Source organism: Danio rerio, chromosome 7 (assembly GCF_049306965.1).
Source record: "Danio rerio strain Tuebingen ecotype United States chromosome 7, GRCz12tu, whole genome shotgun sequence".
NCBI classification, from domain to species: Eukaryota; Metazoa; Chordata; class Actinopteri; order Cypriniformes; family Danionidae; genus Danio; species Danio rerio.
Genome location: NC_133182.1, coordinates 44105165 through 44111438, shown reverse-complemented (window position 1 = coordinate 44111438; position 6274 = coordinate 44105165). Strand labels below are relative to the sequence as shown.

At 37.6% G+C, this 6274-nt stretch overlaps 1 long non-coding RNA gene across 1 annotated transcript; it reads left to right on the top strand.

Moving 5' to 3' along the window:
• Window positions 1-474: 474 nt before the first annotated feature.
• On the top strand, window positions 475-3677 carry LOC137496200 (uncharacterized). The gene is made up of 7 exons (XR_011016354.2): window positions 475-672; window positions 777-898; window positions 1767-1850; window positions 1971-2025; window positions 2125-2200; window positions 2275-2451; window positions 2789-3677. It is a non-coding gene; the product is annotated as an uncharacterized lncRNA (long non-coding RNA).
• Window positions 3678-6274: the final 2597 nt, after the last annotated feature.

Sequence of the window (6274 nt, the reverse complement as noted above, 5' to 3'; positions counted from 1 at the left end):
TTAAAGGTCCCATATTGGTCCTAAGGGTACAATTTTGTACTCAAATGGGCTATAAAGGTACAAATGTCCAGATTTAGGTTTGAAAGGTACATTTTTGTACCTTTTATAGCACATTTGGATACAAAATTGTACCGTAAAGGACCAATTTGGAACCTTTAAAGGTACAATTATGTATTTTGTTTCCCTATAGGAACAAAATTGCACCCTCAGCTCATGATAAGATCAAGACACTATATAAAACTAATTTAAATGCATTAATACTAAACATTAATACTAAAATACATAATTTATAAATATAATAAATAAATAAATTGATTGAATTAAATATTTTAATAATTAATTTTTTCATGTATTTAAATTAAAAAAATTCTCAAAATCGTTAATAATTTAATTTATAATTGAATGTAATTTTAATCATTAAAAACGTAAATACTGGTCTTTGCTTACTGTTTAAGACCCTATAGTATATGGGATGTAGAATAAGAACCATGCAGAGTGACAGCATCTTCATACAGGTGGTGATGTTGCTGTCTCTTTAAGAATTTGGCTTGTTGAGACGTTATAGTAGTGTTTGTTACTGAGGCGGTCGGTAGTGTATGCTGGCTGTTTAAGTTACACAGAACTTCGCACGCTTTTCAAAGAAAAGTCTATTTTGGAGTCCACATTTTTCAGGTAAGAATGTATTAAAGATATATTTTCAGTCTCATTTTTACATGTGAAGCCGTGTTCTGTTGATTTTGTCTGACTCTCGGGTCTCGGCTTTCCCCCGCTTTAAGTGCTCCGGGCTGGCTGGTGTACGTTGGCCTGCAGGATGGAGTTTGCTAAGATGTCTGCAGCTTATTAAAGAAGTTAATACAATATGATATCGAAGTCACCGAGGGACATAACGTTATAGAAGGTGAGTATTATATGCTGTTAGTTTTCTCGGTGTAAAAGCTCCCTTTATCGCCTACGTTACGTATTCGCGCATAATATCTTACGTAACTTAACTGCTTTATTAATAAGTGTTGCCACGGCGGAATATAATCGCAACCCAGATAGCAAAATACACTCGGTCCAGTTGCGGCTAGATTCTCGCCTGCCCGAGTCCGTCTGCTGTATCGTTAACGTTACTCGGGCCAGATGCGGCGGCAAAAGCGAGCCGACGCTGCCGTAACCGTGCACCGGAATCGGGCCGTGAGTAATGTGCGGTGTGGCCCGGAGCTGGCGCGACTAAAGTCTTCATATACCTTGATATAAAACCTTTTGTTATTAATACTGGATCTTGTAATTATCGATAATGTTTTATATTTTGAGGCCATTTTCTAGCCACGGTTGACCGAGGAAATGTAATTTTAGACGGTTATATACACCGCCATTTTGTGAAGAAAAATCACAATTTTGTCACCGGCAAAGCGACTGATTAAACGTGGCTAGTTACAAACGTGGCGTGTGTATGCTTGTACATATCTTCGTTTCAGTGTCTAAGTTATATTAATGTTGAGGAGTGTCCACAAACTCTCATGTCCAGAATTGTTGGTGCTTTACTATTGTTTAACGTTATACTTATGTTAATGTAGAATAATTATTAACATACCACGTTGTATAAATCGACGTTTTAAGTTATACTTTGTTCTTTAATGTAATAATTTGTCTTATTTGTTCTGAAACTGGTAACTTACCTTGAGCTATTTTACCTATTTTATTAATATCTCAAAATAAATAAATAGTTATTGCTTTATCTTATTGCTTTCCAGAAGTTTATGAAGTTTCCAATTGTATTTCAGGACAAGATTGAACAACATAATGCAGCCTAACAGCATCAGAGCAATGAAGGCATGTCATATGAAAGCATGGCTCAGTTACAAGATGTAAGTATGTCTCATTATCTATACCATGGTTTTAATGGCTTACATACTATTTTAAATGTGTAGGTTTTTAGTTACAAACAACAATAAATGTACACCCACGTGTTTAAAATTATTTTCTAGGTTTTCATCGAAAGATGAGAGATCAACTGAAGAATGCTAAGGACCTGACTCTAAGGTACTCTTTCTAAACTTTCTCCACTTGATTAATATTATTAAATTCTAGCTTTGTATGGATTCATTCATATTTGTTTGTATGCCACATCTTATGTTCCAGGAATTGATTTTACAGCAGCACTTCTCATGTTGCCAGCCTTGTTAAGCGAGACACTTCAACATTTCGTTGTGCTCCGGTGCGTATGTTGTTTTCTGTTTAGTATATGCTGTGATAAATGCATTTTATAATGCTTGATATTCTTTATATTAGGATGACGCAGTGGGTAGTCCTGTCACCTTACAGCAAGAAGGTCGCTGGTTCGAGCCTCAGCTGGGTCAGTTGGCATTTGTGTGAGGAGTTTGCACATTCTTCCAGTGTTCGTGAAGGTTTCCTCCAAGTGCTCCGGTTTCCCCACAAGTCCAAAGACATGCGCTATAGCTGAATTTGGTAAGCTTATTTGTCTGTAGTGTATAAATGTGTGTGTGAATAAGTGTGTCTGGATGTTTCATAATACTGGGTTGCAGCTAGAAGGGCATCTGCTGCATAAAAAATGCTGGATAAGTTGGTGGTTCATTCCACTGTGGCGACCCCAGATTAATAAAGGGACTAAGCCAAAAAGAAATTGAATGAATGAATGAAATTTATATTAGTCTTTTAATCTGTGATACTTTTTTTTTTTTTAATCAGTGAATATTAATTATTTTACTTTCTATGCATGCTGATTTTCTCTTTATCAGTGATAGAGTGACTGATATTAAAGTAATTATTGCTTTGTCATTTACAGTGAACCATCTTCACCACATCCAACAGTTCAAGTACAGGAGGAGGCCACCGACTGGACAACTGTTAACAAGACGAGTCACGGCAGTCTTCAGAGTTGATGGGATTGCGATTGTCCGGGCTAATGATGTGGATGAATATACATTTTTGACATATCCATCTTATTAGAAGAACACCTTGATGTTTCTGCTGTGGAATGTTTTGAATGAACGGTGGACGGTGACAAGCCTCGATCTACTCCAGTTACCAGAGTGATCAACCTTGTTTTTTTGTTTCTCTACATGCTCTTGGGATAATCGCAATCATCACGTTAATCCAGCACACTGCTATCATTCATGCATAAAGCAGATTTTTAAATAACTTGTGGTCCTAATGACTATCAAAGAACATTTTCCAGTTATGAGTGCCTTACATGTCATGTTTACCAAAAGCATAAATACATATTGTGTTACAACAAATTACAACTCCACTTGAGGATGATGAGGAGTAATCTACTGGTGTTGAGGAAGAGGCTACTGATGTTTTTGGTTTTCTGCACTGTTGAAGCAATTTATAGAGAAAGTTTGCCTTCATTCTGAAATACAGAGAAAATTTTGATGACAAATAATTTTTTATAACTGAGTATTCTGACTCAAGACAAATACTTTGGACTTTATAAAGTGCAGTACTTGATGTAGCCTGTGTAATGTGTTTATAAATCTTAAACAGTATTCTTGTGGTCTTTGTATTAAGTGTAGATTATTTAGTTTTTATTTGTTATCTAAATTGTTCTTTTTACTGTTTTACATGTCTGCTTTATACTTGCTGTGTAATTTTATTTCTTTACACATTCAGTTGTGAGTTGTAATGTAATATTTCTACATTAATAAATAAAAATGGACATCTGCGAACCGAAATGTTTTATTTATTTATTTGTGCATGCAGTCACCAATGGATCAAAATGCCTCGGTCAGTACCCTGAAAATGCTATATAATATAAAAAGGTACATTTTTGTACCTTCGGTGGGGGTACAAAATTGTCCCTTAAAGGGTACAAATGTAGAAGGTACAATTTTGTACCTTTAAATAGAGGTACAAATTTGTACCCTTAAGGGTACCACCCCAGTGACGGGCCATTTGTACCCTAAAAGGTACAATTTTGTACCTTTTTTTCTGAGAGTGTATCCAGCTTAAACCAGGCTGGTCAAGCTGGTTTTAGCTGGATTTGACTGGTCATTTTCCAGCCTGACCAGCTAAGACCAGGCTGGAAATGGCTGGAAACCAGCCTGGAAGTGGCCAAAACCCCTCTAAAACCAGCCTGGTCGACCAGTTAAAACCAGCCAACCAGCCTAGGCTGGTTTAAGCTGGATTTTTCAGCAGGTATTAAAGACACAAATATGTACAAGTTTTGTCACACCATCTCTAAACATTTATTTATTCATTCATTCATTTTTTACCGCTTTTCTAGGGCTAAGTCGCGGGGGCAGCAGTCTTAGGAGAGAAAGCTCCTCCCGGGTGATAGAGCTTCTCACCCTATCCATAAGGGTGCATCCTGCCACCCTGCGAAGGAAACTCATTTTGGCCGCTTGTATCTGAGATCTCTTTTCGGTCATGACCTAAAGCTCATGACCATAGTTGAGTGTAGGAATGTAGATTGACCAGTAAATCAAAAGCTTTGCCTTTCGGCTCAGCTCCTTCTTTACCACAACGGACCTATACATCGATTGCATTAATGCTGCTGCTGCCTCAATCCGCGTGTCAATCTCACGCTCCATCCTTCCATCACTTGTGAACAAAACCCCAAGATACTTGAACTCCTCCACCTGGGTTAAGAACTTTCCTCCAACCTGGAGATGCCAAACCACCTTTTTCTTGGGGAGCACCATGGCCTCCGACTTGAAGGTGCTAATTCTCATCCAAACCCCGTCATTCTCAGCAGCAAACCGCCATCTCTAATCATTTCATTCTAAATTACTTTGAGGGATACTGACATTGTCGGTAATGTTAGGCATTACTTTTTGTTGCTTAGGGAACGCACACACGTGGGCACTGTGTGCGATGGTCATCCAACATAAATTTATAGCTCAAAAGTATAGGTTTAGGTATCATTTAAAAAGTATCGATTTAGCCCCAGTTTCAAAATACCAAAATGATACCCAACCGTAATGCTGACCACTGAGCCACCATGTCACCTTGATCTAAAATCAATTTGACACTTTTGAAAAGAAAAAAAAAAAAATAGTCAAAGTACTTGAAATTCCACTAGGTCGTTATTTAGCATGTCTATAGCCTACTGGTTATTGACAGATTGGCTTCTGTAAAGCTTGGTACTTCTCCAGTACATTTAGTCTTTGGCTCATTCATGATCTCAAGCATATTCTGGAAATGATCAATCCCAGCATCTTCACAATCAATATTTTGATCACGTGCAGTTTATTCACCACCGCCAAGTCACAGTGACATATTTGAATGCACACAGTAATTGACCGCAGTGAGGCCATTCAAGCCATTTAAAGATATTTGTTTGGTATTGATTTAGCATATTATTTTGTTCAGTGTGAAACATCACATCATCATTAAGTATTACACCATGACAATATATATGACTGACAATGTGTGTAGATGTAGTGAATGATGTTCCACAAAGAAGAACAATGTTTACTTGTTTATTTGTTTAGAGGTGGTTAATGGGACATGACAAAACGTTACAAATATGGATATGTGTATTAAAGGACATAGAAGAAAACCTTTGAAATGACCACAACTAGAAAAAAAAAAACACTCACCGGCCACTTTATTAGGTACACCTTACTATTACCAGGTTGGACCCGTTTTAGCCTTTAGAACTACCTTAATCCTTCATGACATAGATTCAACCAGGTACTGGAAATATTCCTCAATAGTTTTAGGTCTAAATTCTGATCCTACCATCCAAATGTCACAGCAGAAATCGAGACTCATCAGACCAGGCGTTTATCTTTCTATGTCCAATTTTGGTGAGCCTGTGCAAATTGTAGCCTCAGTTTGGTCTTCTGCCACTGTAGCTAAGGTTCGATGTGTTGTGCGTTCAGAAATACTCTTCTGCAAATCTCCATTGTAACGTGTGGTTATTTGAGTTGCTGTTGCCTTTCTATTAGCTCTATCTTTGACCTCTGGCATGAACAAGGCATTTGTGCACACAGAATTGCCACTGACAGGATATTTTCTCTTTTTTAGACCATTCTCTGTAAAGCATAGAGATGGTTGTGTGTGAAAATACAGTAGATCAGCAGTTTCTGAAATAGTCGGACAAGCATGTTTGGCACCAACAACCATGCCACGTACGAAGTCACCTAAATCACCTTTCTGCCCTATTCTGATACTCAATTTGAACTGCAGCAGATCGTCTTGACCATGTCTACATGCCTAAATGCATTGAGTTGCTGCCATGTGATCGGCTAATCAGGGATTTACGTTAACAAGCAGTTGAACAGGTGTACCTAATAAAGTGGCCGGTGAATTACAATAACAT